Here is a 14,283-nt window from a genome sequence, read left to right on the forward strand (position 1 = left end):
AACCGCTCCAACTACCCCCTGAAATAATAAAAAATCTGGGCTCAAGGGAAAAAAGATTCCAGTACTTGTGAGGGAGAGAAGAAACCCGGGAAGGACAGATGAAGCTGGGTGGAAAGGGAGTAGGGGAGGGGATGGATTGGTCCTGTCATGAGGAACGATTCTTTGGAGGAACAGCTTGGACTGTCAGAGCAGCCCTGGTCCCCTTGTTTCTGCATCAGCCTCCTAGTCCCCAACTCAGAGGCAAAAGTTGCCACTTTTGGCTTATTGATGGACCTGTTAGGTATTGGGGAAGGAGTTAGCTCACAGCCCCATGCTTGCCTCCTGGAATGTCCTAGAAATCTCAGACCTGTTTGGGCCCCTCATTGGAGGAGTGACCTGCTGGGAGAGGGGGGATGGGTCCAGATGACCTTTGGGCCCCTTTCTCTTTCCACACCATGAGTCTGTCCCTGAATGAAGGGTGTCTCGAATGTTCTCAGAACCACAGATCACATGGATATGGTTGTGATTGGCCCTGATGTTCTATTTTGATAAATAATATTTCTACAAGATTGCAGGACAAATGGAGCTGTGGACGATGCTTTACATTTTATACAGCAGGTTTCACATACTTTTTAAAAATTTTTGTATATTTTGTTGTTGAGAATATACACAGCAGAACATATACCGATTGAACAGTTTCTACGTGTACAACTCAGTGACATTGATTACATTCTTTTGAGTTGTGCAGCCATTCTCACCCTTCATTTCTGAGGTGTCCCTCACCCATTAACATAAACTCACTGCCCTGTAAAGCTCCTATCCAATCTTTCGAGTCGCTGTTGTCAATTTGAGCCCTTGTAGATAGATCTTGAAAGAGCACAATGCTCAAGGCAGATTTTCTTTACTAATTAAGCTAAGCTATTACTTGGTTTTAAGAAAACTGAGAATTTTTTTTTTTAATTTTACTTTAGGTGAAAGTTTACAGAGCAAATTAGTTTCTCACTGAACAATTAATATACATACTGTTTTCTGACATTGGTTGCCAGCCCCATGACATGTCAATACTCTCGCCTTCGCCTTGAGTTTCCCATTACCAGCTTTCCTGTCCCTTCCTGTCTTCTCTTCCTTGCCCCTGGGCTGGTGTGCCCCTTTAGTCTCGCTTTGTTTTATGGGCCTGTCTAATCTTTGGCTAAAGGGTGAACCTCAGGAGTGACTTCAGTACTGAGTTAAAAGGTTGTCCAGAGGCCATGCCCTCGGGGTTTCTCCAGTCTCTGTCAGACCATTAAGTCTGTTTTTGTGTGTGTGTTTGTGACAATTTGAATTTGGTTCTATATTTTTACTCAGCTCTGTCTGGGATCCTCTATTGTGATCACTGTCAGAGCAGTTAGTGGTGGTAGCTGGGCACCATCTAGTTGTGCTGGACTCAGTCTGGTAGAGGCTGAGGTAGTTATGGTCTATTAGTCCTTTGGATTAATCTTTCCCTATGTTTTTCGTTTTCTTCATTCTCCCTTGCTCCCAAAGGGGTGAGACCAGTGGAGTATATTAGATGGCCACTCACCGGCTTTTAAGACCCCAGACACTACTCACCAACATAGACTGTAGAACATTTTCTTTATAAACTATGTTATGCCAGTTGAGCTAGATAATCCCTGAGACCATGGTCCCCAAGGCCCTCAGCCCAGTAATTCAGTCCTTGGGGAGTTTGGATGTGTCTCTGAGAATGTTTTTGGTATAAGGTATGAAGATTGTCAGGGCAATAGTTTCAGGGGTTCATCCAGTCTCCCTGGCTCCAGAAAGGCTGGAATCTATGAGAATTTGAAATTCTTCTCTACATTTTCCCCCTTTTGATCAAGATTCTTCTGTAGAATCTTTGATTAAAATGTTCAGTAATGGTAGCCAGGCACCTTCCAGTTCACCTGATCTCATGGCAACAGAGGCAGTTGTTCATGGACTGGTTTCATGTACTTTTGTTAGTTTTGCCAGGCCTCTCTCTAGGATTTAATGGGATACAGGCTCCCTGAGTCCCTCCAAAGTTAGGGTTACTTCTGATCCCCTAAATGAAGACCTGGAGCAGCAGATAGAGCATTGTGTGAGGGGCTTCCAGGGTTGAGCTGGTCGAACTGCAGTCCCAGAGGGCCAGAAGAAGCCTTGTCTCTACCAGGGCACCAAGTAGGGGTGGAGAGGTTGCTTCCAGATTCTAGTACCATCAGCAGGAATGCCCCCACCACCACTCTAGCTCTCTTCTCCCCAGCTGCTCCAGGCAGCCCACACTCCTCCCTCATTGGGTCTGGCTGCTGTCCCTGGGTTTTGTGTTTCGGTCTTGTTATCTAGACTTCTCTTGCCAAGCGTTTTCGCCTGATTGAGTCCCTAGTAAATGCTAGGGGCCTGTGACTCCCAGCATATGCCCCTGCGCTGCTCCTCGCCACCACAGGTAGAGTGGGAGCCTGTCCTCTGTACCCAGAGGTGATTCCAGATCTGGGAAGTATGGGGGCGGGGGGAGCGGGTAAAAGCTTCCAGCACTGTGGTGGAGCCAAGGGAAGCTTGGAAAGCTCTTTTCACCCTCACCCCGAGAATCTTCGTTAGTAGCCCCCAGAACCACCCAAATAATCATCTAACGTAAGTCAGAACGGCACGTATGCTCTGCGAATGCAGCATCAGATCAAGTGGTCCAGCCCCCACCAATGAGATTGTCACTTCTGTGCCCTTCCTGTATAGGAATTCTGGAGCTGCCACTGTGCAAAGACTTTCCCTACCCTGGGACTCAGGAAGGAACTGACTGCCCGCCCTAGGCCTCTGTGCATGTTTGCAGTTCTGGGAATACATCACACACACACACACACACACACAGACAGACACACACAGACACACACACAGACACACACACAGACACACACACACACACACACTATCTAGCCTTGGGTCAGTGACATAGCCAGCCATTGGTTCTTGGGTATGAAAGGCATGATGCTAAGCTCAACTCGCTCTTGCTTCCCAGCAGGGTCCTCCGGGCCCCAGTTCCCCATTTGTGAAGTGGAGTCTCTAAACCTCAGCTAATTAGTGGCCACAGGAAGGCTTGGGGAGGGGGCAGCTCGGCCCACCACTGCAGAGCCTAGCCATTAGGGCAATCAATGCCCTGTCTGGGGCAGCTAAGGGGAGGGGGCCTGAAAAGGCTCCGTGCTGCATAAATAATGAATGGGCAGGATGGAACCGGCTGTGGCTAGCTGGGTACTGTAAAACCGCTTCTATTCAGGATCCGGCTAGGGCCATGGTCCTTCCCCTACTGCTGAAGCAACTCTGTGCTTTTCTGGGGTGGAAAGATGCCCTTGAGCTTAAGGGCAACAAAAACGGAAGAGAATTTGTCAAAAGCATTAACCAGCAGAGGTAAAAGGATCCAGGAGCAGTGTCTAGAATGTAAGGTTTATGACTCTGCCCTTTGCTTAGTCCGTGAACGGTGGAGACAAGTGTGTTGGGGAAGACCTGCGTGGCTCAGAGACAAGGAGGAAAGGAGTAGGGATTTCAGCACAGCCAGTGTCAGCACCATGATGGGGCTGGTCTGTAGCCAGGCTTGCCCTTTCCCAGGGTTTAACACTTCCTCCAGCTCTCCAGCCCCTCCCCCAATCCTCTTCTGAACATCTTGAGGAGGAGGGCCCAGCCAAAGCCCTTCTGCACCGGGGGGGCGTTCATATTCCTTCTTGCCTTCTGTCCCCAGATACAAGGGGGTTGGTGGGGCCTTTATCAAAGACCAGCCTGGAAGCAGTTGACTCTTGCAAATGTTGGGGCTGCAGAAAGGGCAGCCCTCTGCCCCAGGGAGCTTAGATTCACAGTACGCACTGGGTGCCAGGGGAGCCATGGAAACAGTAGCCACATTTCTGAAATCTCAGCCACATGATTGGACAAGTACCTGCACAGGTGTGGATAGAGTACCTGTGCGGCTGGCCGCCATACCGAAAAATGCCAGGGAGACCTTCTTTCCACAGGAGGCTTGTGGACTGTGAGTTTTGCTTTTTGGCTCTGAGCACCACTTTGGCTCACTGCAACACTGAGCCTTCCCAAAGGGTTGAGGAGAAGGGCCCAGTTTGTCACCTCCACAGCCCCGGGCGTAGCCTCACCCTAGTGACCCTGGGTTTGGGTCTCAGTTTCTGGCCCGTGTAGCATTCCCCGCAGCTGGCTGTGTGAGTTGCCCCACAAACACAACTGTAGCATTTCTGCTTGTTTTACAGCTGTGGGAAGTGCTGGAGGCCCCCTTTGAAAAATAATCTACCTGTGTTCTCCAGACTTCTGAAATAGCGGCAGCCTGGGTGGGGACAGTGCCAGGAGGGAGCTGAGGGGTAGGGGAAGCTTTGGGAATGTCTTAGTCTCTTAGGGCTGCTATAACAAAGCACTACAAAGTGGGTGGCCTTAAACAACAGAAATTTATTGTCTCACAGTTCTGGAGGCTGTTGTTAGGTGCCATCGAGTTGTCATGGATTGAATTTTGTCCCCCCAAAATATGTGTCAACTTGGTTAGGCCATGATTCCCAGTATTGTGTGGTTGTCCTCTTTTGTGATTGTAATTTTCCTATGTGTTGTAAATCCTAATCTCTGTCTGTGGTTAATGAGGCAAGATTAGATTATGTTAAAGAGGATTAAGGTGGGACCCTTACTAAGGTCACATCCCTGATCCAATGTAAAGGGAGTTTTCCTGGGGTGTGGCTTGTACCAAATTTTATCTTACAAGAGATAAAAGGACAGGGAAGCAAGAAGAAAGTGGGGACCTCATACTACCCAGAAAGGAGCACCAGAAACAGAGCACATCCTTTGGACCCAAAGTCCCTGTGGAGAAGCTCCTAGCCCAGGGGAAGATTGATAACAAGGACCTTCTTCCAGAGCCAACAGAGCCTTCCCTTGGAGCTAACACCCTCAATTTGGACTTCTAGCCTACTAGACTGTGAGAAAATTAATTTCTCTTTGTTAAAGCCATCCACTTATGGTATTTCTGTTATAGCAACACTGGATGACTAAGACAGAATTTGGTACCAAGAGTGGGGTGCAGCTCTAACAGATACCTAAAACGTGGAAGCAGTTTTCAAACTGTGAATGGATAGAGGGCTCAGAAGGAAGTGAGGATGACTGTTAACATCTGAGACAGCACAGATGGTGAGAAGCAGCAGCAGAGAATTGGCAGCAGCAGAACCAGGAGACCAGTGCCAGACAGCAATGGAGCTGACCCATGGAGCTAGAGAGCTGAGTGCCTTTGCACAAGAGGCTTCCTGGTGGAGTGGGGTGCCTCTGGGTACTTACTGGTGGAGCTGGCTTGCCGACCCCATGGAGCAAAAGAGCTGAATGCCTTCCAGCTGAAGTTTACTGGTGGAGTGGGGTGCCTCCAGGCACTAATCATTAGAGCTACAGAACTTTGGAACACTGGCCCCAGCAGGGCAGATGTGGGTGTGAGGCCTGAGGGCCAAGAGGCCCAGGAACCAAGAAGCAAAAGCTGAAGAGACAAGGAACACAGGAGGTTTCAAAGCGTGATGCCATGGCCTCTGGTGTTTCTAAGTGTGGAGTCACCATTCAGATGGACTAGGAGAACGGTACATCTAATGCTGAGGGAATGAGTTGCCTGGAAGGCAGAGCTGAAGCCCAGAGTCAAGGAGCCTCCACTCAGAATCCAAAAGAGTGTGGCCAATACCTAGAGTCTGGAGGGCAGGCCATTGTTATAAATGATCTCAGAGAACAGAGAATTATTGGCAAAGCTTTGAGGGCTAAGACTCGAGTCGATTCTGACTCATAGTGACCTATGGGACAGAGCAGAACTGCCTCATAGGGTTTCCTAGGCTGTAATCTTTATGGAGCAGATCACCAGGTCCTTTCTCCCACAAAGCGGCTGGTGGGTTCAAACTGCCCACCTTTAGGTTAGCAGTCGAACACTTAATCATTGTGCTCCCAGGGCTCCTTGTTCTGGAGGCTAGACGTCTGAATTCAGGGTGTCAGCAGGGCCATGTTTTCTCCAAAGGTCTGGGGGAAGATCCTTTCTTATCTTTCCTGGCAGCCCCAGGTGTTCCTTACCTTGCAGCTGCAGCATAACTCCACCCTCACATGGCTCCCTTCCCTATCTGTGTCTCTTCTCTTTGTTAAGGACACCACTCAGATGGGACTAGGGCCCACACTCCTCCAGTATGACCTCATGCTAATTTAACTGAGAACATCTTCAAAGACCCGATGTCACATTCACAGGTACAGAGATTAGGACTTCAACACCTTTTGGGGGGGACACAATTCAATCCAAAACGGGGTGATGAAGCAGGAAGGCTCTCTCAGCATTGATGAAGGGGAAGAATTTGGGGGCCAGTGTCACTGCCCCCAGAAAATAAAGTAATGACCACCTTACTGAAGATGGTGTAATATTTTTCACTGTGGCTCCACCTTCTTGCTCCAGAGCTGTTGTTCTTCCAAGCCCACTGCAGGAGCACTAGGGCACAAAGCCAGGAGAAGTACCTGGTCTGGATCTCCCCAGATTGTCAGTCTGTCCATCACCCCCAGCCCTTCCTGAAGCTACAATGAGCCCTTTGGTTAGGGAGATGGGCACAATTTCTGGATCACATAAAATAAAACAACACTCATTATTTCAGGCTTCACTGGGCTCATGTGATGATTCTGCCCCAATCAGGCCTGCCAAAGTTAAGTTAATTGTGCAAAGGAGCTGTTCTTAGCAGGCTGTTGATGTCCTGTTTGAAAGTAAGTCTCACCTGCATTGGGCCGACCTCAAGCAGAAACACCTGCAGGCAGTTCAGCTTCCTTATGTCCAACTAAAACAAGAAAACCAATTGTCAAGTTGATTCCAGCTCTTGGCATCCCACATGCTTCGGAGTAGAACTGTGCTTTGTAAGGTTTTCAAGGCAGTGACCTCTTGGAAGCAGATCTCTAGGCCTTTCTCCTAAGGCACCTCTGTGTGAACCACCAACCTTTTGGTTAGTAGTCAAGGGCTTAGCCATTTGCACCACCAAGGGACAACCTCCTTATGTCCAGGACTTGAAAAGAATGATGCAATTTATTCTGTCAGAAGCTGTGGGTATGGTAGAAAGTGAAGTCGGGCTGAGAGATAGGAGCTCTGAATTGTCCCCTCTCTGGCCTGCAGTGCTTCATCTGCGAATCTGTGGTTTTTAAACTGTGGCCCACAGATGACTCTAGAGGCACCTTGAGGCCACCACAAGAGAGTGGAGAGCAGATGGTGGTGCTCCAAGGCTACCCTCCCACTCAGTCAGCGCCTCTGCACTATTCTCTGTTTTACATATTAAGCTTGCTCTTACGATATTGTTCAGAGAATCCTGCTAAAAGCTTATGAACCTTTGGGAGCCCAGGTGGCACAGTGGTTAAGTGCTTGGCTGCTAACTGAAAGGTCAGCAGTTTGAACCCACCAGCCGCTCTGCGGAAGAAAGATGTGGCAGCCTACTTCTGTAAAGATCGCAGCCTTGCAAACGCTATGAGGCAGTTCTACCCTGTCCTATAGGGTTGCTAGGAGTCAGCATCTACTCCATGGCAACGGGTTTGGTTTTGCTTTTGGACATGATGGTCCCGCGATGAACTCTAACGTGTTGTGGCTCATGTCCTGTGAAATTCTCTGGATTCTTGCTGTCCTTCCTCCTCAAGCCTGATGAAGACAGGAAGCACAGCAAGTGAGCATTCCCTGAGTACACCAGGCCACCTGGAATGGCAAAAAGGGACACACTCAGGGCTATGTTGTTTCTGCCTTCCTTCTTCCGCTTCTGAAAAGGACACTTAAGAAATCTGTCCTCCCTGGCTCCAGTTTTTTAGTCTCCACCCCCCTCCCCGCCCACACACACCCGTTCTCAGTGTCTGAGGGCTCAGGGGTAAGGGAGAGTGGGTGTGGAGGCCCCGTGAACCTCCTGGGTGCTTGTCTTATTCTCGAAGTTTATCCCTGGGGAAGAGGGGGCTGCCAGGCTGCCTGTAAAACGTAACCTACATGTAATTCCCTGCCGCCTTGAGAGGGAGATAAGATTGGCCCAAGGCCTAATCCTGCATCCAAACCAAACCAAACCAAACCAAACCAAACCAAACCAAACCAAACCCATTGCTGTCCGGTCGATTCCAACTCATAGCAGTCCTATAGGACAGAGTAGAACTGCCCCATAGGGTTTCCAAGGAGTGGCTGGTGGATTCGAACTGCCAACTTTTTGGTTAGCAGCCGAGCTCTTAGCCACTGCTCCACCAGGTCTCCTATCCTGTATCCAAGGAAGTCTAAAACCTGAGCCAGGGTTTCTGCTAATCCCTAAAAGACTCAATTCTTGCTTTCTTGGTTTATGGATTGATCTGCTGTCCAGCGTGCACACCTTGATACCAGGGATGGGATGGTTCACCATGGCCTCTTGACCCTGTACGACCCGGACTCTTACTTTTTTTTTTTTTTTTAATTCTGCTTTAGGTGAAAGTTTACAGCTCAAGTTAATTTCTCATACAGAAATTTATACACATATTGTTATGTGACAGTAGTTGCAATCCCTATAATGTGACAGCACACTCCCCCTTTCCACCCCGGGTTTCCCCGTGTCCTCCAACCAGCTCCTGTCCCTTCCTGCATTTTTATCCTGCCTCCAGACAGGAGCCGCCCATTTGGTCTCATGTATTTGCTTGAACTAAGAAGTACACTCTTCATGAGCATTATTTTATGTTTTATAGTCCAGTCTAATCTTTGTCTGATGAGTGGGCTTTGGGAATGGTTGTGTTAAAAGAGCATCTGGGAGCCCTGGCTTCAGGGTTTCCTCCAGCCTCAGTCAGACCATTAAGTCTGGTCTTTTTACATCAATTTGAGCTCTGCTCCACACTTTTCTCCCACTCCGTAAGGGACTCTCTGTTGTGTTCCCCGTCAGGGTGCTCATTGGTGGTAGCCGGGCACCATCTAGTTCTGGTCTCAGGCTGATGAGTCTTTGGTTTATGTCTCCCTTTTGCTTCCTGGGCTAATATTTTCCTTGTGTCTTTGGTGTTCTTCATTCTCCTATGCTCCAGATGGTTTCGGACCAACTGATGCATTTTAGGTGGCCACTTGCAAGCTTTTAAGACCCCAGACACCACTTGCTGAAGTGGGATGCAGAACATTTCCTTAATATACTTTGTTATGCCACTTGACCTAGATTTCCCCTGAAACTGTGGTCCCCAGACCCCTGTCCCAGACACCCTGTCCCTCAGAGTGTTTGGTTGTGTTCAGAGAACTTCTTAGCTTTTGGTTTAGTCCAGTTGTGCTGACGTCCCCTGTACTGTGTGTTGCCAGACTCTTACATTTTCCCTGATGCTCTCTCTTCTGCCCCCTCCTATCACTCCTCCTCCACACTGGCCTCCAGAATTTCCCTGGAACTCCAGATTTCTTTCACTGTGATACAAAGCCCTTTCTAACCCTTTCCTAGACCCAGCCTTTGCATCTCCAGACACAGAAAGAGTCAGCAGAGTGGACAGGCCTTTCTTTAACAGGACCCCCTAGAAGGTACCTGTGGGTCCAAGTAGCATTCTTCCTCTGCTCCAGCAGGATTTGTTGAGAGGTCAGTATTGAAAATTAAGCTGTAGCTGAGCCCTTGTTGCATTCAGAGCATCAAGGAAGGTAGAACAAGCTGGGTGCAAAGCTCAGGAAAACCTTTCCTGGATTCCCTAGCTCAGCGGGTGGCACCTGTGTCCACCTTGTCACCCAAGCTGGAGTCCTGGTCATTGTGTCACCCCAAATTTATCTCCTTCACCCTGCCTTTGTGTAATTATTCAACAGGCCCTGCTGATTTTTATCCCCCAATAACTAATCTGCCCCTTTGCTTGTCTGTGGCCCCCCCACAAGGCCACACTCCTACATCTAAAACTACAGTCTGACCTCACAAGTGCCCCATTAGAAAACTTCCGGGGCTCCCTCATCTGCAGAAAGTACCTGGCTGTGCCAGGGGATTCATTAGTGCTCTGAGCTGAGCTGACCAGGAGCTTACAGCCACTTTATGGAGATAAAGTCTAGAAGGACAATCCCAGGTCAAAAGTGATGAGGACAACCAGGCATCAGAGCACAGCAGAGAAGAACATGGGCTCTGTCAGTAGAAAGAGCTGAGTTCAGCTTCCAGCTCTGCCACTTACTAGTTGCTTAATCTGTCTATGCCTTGGTTTCCTTTTCTGTGAAAAAGAAAAAAAGCCATACCTCCACCTCTTAGAGTTGTTGTGAGAGATTTAAATCAGATAACACCAATAGAATCTGCCAACAATGGCAAAAATTTTGCCAACAAAATGCAAAGTGTGTGTCTTGGCACCTCGCAAATGCTCCTTAATCTAGAGGCACAAACACTGTTCTTTAAAACCAGAGTCCCTTTACCTCATACACACTCTCCTGCCTTCACCAAATGGGACAGATGAGGAGGGTCCTAAGGGCTAGGGCTGTTAGACAAAGCTTCTCGCAGGAATGAAGCTAAGCCTGGAAAGAGGGATGGGCTTCAGACAGGAGGGAGGGCAGATGCAGGAACCTGCCATTTGTTTGGAGGACAGGGAGCTGGCCAGCTGGGGTGGAGCCAAGAGCCTCCTGTGAGCACAAAAGGGAAAGGAGGTCAGGGAGGCTGCAGCAGACACTGAGCCTAACAACATCAATAATAGTAACATCAAACGTTTACTGAATGTTTACCATGTGTCAGACAGTGCTGTAAGTCTATGTGTATAGATAGATACGTACATACGTACATACACACATACATAGGTAGACAGGCAGGTAGGTAGGTAGACAGATGCCATCAAGTCAACCCTGACTCCTGGTGACCTTATGTACAACAGAATGAACTGTTGCCTGGTCCTGCATTATTCACATGATGGCCATCATTGTAGCTGTTGTGCCAATTCATGTCTCCAAGGGTATAAAACCCGCTTCGGGGCAGTGCCTGACCCTCTCTAACTTCATAAGGAGGAAGGAGAATCAAGATCAATAGCCTAAGGTTGATTTTTATGAGGCGGAGGTCAGACATGCCTCCTTTCTCTGCCATCTTTGCTAATTCTGACACCAACTGTCACTCCCACAACACTCTGTTGGATTTGATAATTCATTACAATGGCCGCACAGAACTCACAGACCATACGATTATGGAGTTTACTAGGGAAGTAACAGTTATAATTCAGGCTCAGGAACACAGGATATAATTCTTCCATCAGGACTGCCTCTTCCCATCCGTGCTCACAGGCTCGCCTCTCCCTGGCCGTCAGTCTCTGGACAAAGGCGCTCAGCTTTCTCTTTCTGGGGGCCAGGAAGCCCACTGCACCGTTTCCTGCTGCTAGGTCTCTCCTGCTGGTCTCTCCTTCCTTGGTGGTGGAGGGCTTTTCTCTCTGCTCTGGAATTGGCTCTCTTTTAAGACAAAATTGACCAATCCCCTTGGTGGGCCGCAATTATCACACAGTCCTGCCCAATCACCTGGGTGGGAGTTACAACACCATAGCTAGAAAGGCCACAAAAAAAGGTAAGTAATCGCACCATAGAGGGTCACCTTGATGCCCTTCTGCTTCACCAAACATGATTTCTTCCTTCAGTGATTGATCCCTCCTAATACCATGTCCAAAGCAAGCAAGATGAACAGTACTCTGTTGTGATCCATAAGGTTTCCATTGACTAATTTTCAGTAGATTGCTAGGCCTTTCTTCTTAGTCCATCTTAGTCTGGAAGCTGTCCACTTTGGGTGACCCTCCTGGTATTTGAAATACCAATAGCATAGTGCTGTGTCATGGATTAAATTGTGTCCCCTCAAAATATGTGTCAACTTGGTTAGGCCATGATTCCCAGTATTGCGTGGCTGTCCTCCATTTTGTGATTTTCCTGTGTGTTATAAATCATAACCTCTGCCTGTGATTAAAGAGGATTAGGGTGAGATGTAACACCCTTGCTCAGGTCACATCCCTGATCCAATGTAAAGGGAGTTTCCCTGGGGTGTAGCCTGCTCTACATTTTACCTTACAAGAGATGAAAGGGAGGCAAGCAGAGAGTGGGGGACCTCATACCACCAAGAAAGCAGTGCCAGGAGCAGAGTGTGTCATTTGGACCTGGGGTCCACGTGCAGAGAGGTTCCCTGCATAGAGAAGCTCCAAGTCCAGGCAAAGACTGATGAGAAGACCGACAGAGAGAGAAAGCCTTCCCCTGAAGCTGATGTCCTCAATTTGGACTTTTAGCCTACTTTACTGTGAGGAAATAAACTCTTTGTTAAAGCCACCCACTGGTGATATTTCTGTTATAGCAGCACTAGAAGACCACGACAGAATTTGGTACCAAGAGAGTAGGGTGCTGCTCTAACAGATACCTAAAATGTGGAAGTGGTTTTCCAGCTGTGAATGGATAGAAGACTCAGAAGGAAGTGAGGAGAACTGTTAACACCGGAGAAGGTCCAGATGGTGAGAAACAGCAGGGCAGCAGCAGACCCAGGAGACCAGTGCCTGACGACGCTGAAGCTGAACCACAGAGCGAGAGAACGGAGGCTTCCTGGCAGAGTGGGGTGCCTTGGGGCACTTATCGGTGGAGCTAGGCTTGCAGACCCAGGGAGCAAGAGAGTTGAGTGCCTTCTGGCCAGAGTTTACTTGTGGAGTGGGGTGCCCCCAGGCAGTTATTGGTAGAGCTACAGAGCTTTGGAACACTTGCCCCAGCAGGGCAGATGTGAGCTTGAGGCCCGAGGGCCAAGAGGCCAAGGAACCAGGAAGCAGAAGCTGAAGGACAGGGAACAGAAAGCCGAGCTTCCTCAGTCTCAAAAGGTATGGCTACAATCTCTGGGGTTTCAAAGGGTGAAGCCATGACCTCCGGTGTTTCTAAGTGAGGAGTCACCGCTCATATGGACTTGGAGAATGGTGCACCTAAAGCAGAGTTGCCGAGCCAGGGGCCTGGAAGGCGGAGCTGAAGGCCAGAGCTAAGGGGCCTCTACTAAGAATCTGGAGAGTATGGCCAATACCTAGAGTCTGGCGGGCAGGGCCATTTTCTGAATGGTTTCAGAGAACAAAGAATTATTTTCAAGCCTTGAGGGCTAATGTAACATGTTCTGCCAACTTGCTTAGTGCCTGTGATGCCTTCTTTCCCTCCATTTTCTCCCATTTGTGATGGAAATGTCTAGCTTGTGCCTGCCTGTTCTACCATTGTACTTTGGAAGCAGATTCTAGATTTCACAGATGAAGAGGAATTTTTGGATTTGGAACTTGGAGCTGATTTAAGACTTTTGCTATGATATGATAGGGTGAACATGTTTTACATGTGGCAAGGACATGAATTTTGGGGGCCAAAGAATAGAATGTCATGGATTGAATTGTGTCCCTCCACAACGTGTATCAACTTGGTTAGGCCCTGATTCCCAGTATTGTGTGGTTGTCCTCCATTTTGTGATTGTAATTTTATGTTAAAGAGGATTAGGGTGGGGTTGTAACACTAACACCCTTACTAAGGTCACATCCCTGATCCAATGTAGAGGGAGTTTCCCTGGAGTATGGCTTGCACCACCTTTTATCTTACAAGAGATTAAAAGGAAAGGGAAAGCGCGGGGTGGGGGGTGGGGGGAACCTCATACCTCCAAGAAAGCAGTGCTGGGAGCAGAGCATGTCCTTTGGACCTGAGGTTCCTGACCTGAGATGCTCCAGACCAAGGGAAGACTGATGCATCACAAGGACCTCCCTCCAGAGCCGACAGAGAAAGCCTTCCCCTGGAGCTGGCACCCTGAATTCAGACTTCTAGACTACTGGACTGTGAGAAAATAAACTTCTCTTTGTTAAAGCCATCCACTTGTGGTATTTCTGTTATAGCAGCATTCGATGACCAATGCATGCTGCTATAACAGAAATACCACAAGTGGGTGGCTTTAACAAACAAAAATTTATCCTTTCACAGTTTGGAAGCTAGAAGTCTGAACTCAGCGTGCTGACTCTAGAGGAAGACTTACTCTTTCTGTCAGCTCTGGAGGAAGGCCCTTGTATCTTCAGCTTGTTTCCTGGTTCCTTGGAGATCTCCATGTGGCTTGACAGCAGTCCTCCCCCATCTCTGCTTGCTCACTTGCCTGTTTAATCTCTTTTATATCTCAAAAAAGATTGACTCAAGACACACCCTACATTAATCCTGCCTTATTAACATAACAAGGACAACCCATTCCCAAATGGGATTATAACCACAGGCATAGAGGTTAGGATTTACAACACGTATCTTGGGGGATACAATTCAAATTCAATCCATAACGTAGAGCTTCCAGCATCACAGCAACATGCAAGCTACCACAGTACAACAAACTGACAGACGGGTGGTGGTTTACGTGAACAAACTACAGTAAAACTTGCAAAAGCCGGGACCTGTGTAAGATG

At 48.4% G+C, this 14,283-nt stretch overlaps 1 protein-coding gene across 1 annotated transcript in view; it reads left to right on the plus strand.

Annotated features, from left to right (window-relative positions):
• Positions 1-14,283, plus strand: part of PLEKHD1 (pleckstrin homology and coiled-coil domain containing D1) — a 39,613-nt gene that overhangs the window by 789 nt on the left and 24,541 nt on the right. The window lies entirely within an intron of this gene.

This window comes from Loxodonta africana, chromosome 10, assembly GCF_030014295.1.
Source record: "Loxodonta africana isolate mLoxAfr1 chromosome 10, mLoxAfr1.hap2, whole genome shotgun sequence".
Classification (NCBI taxonomy): Eukaryota; Metazoa; Chordata; class Mammalia; order Proboscidea; family Elephantidae; genus Loxodonta; species Loxodonta africana.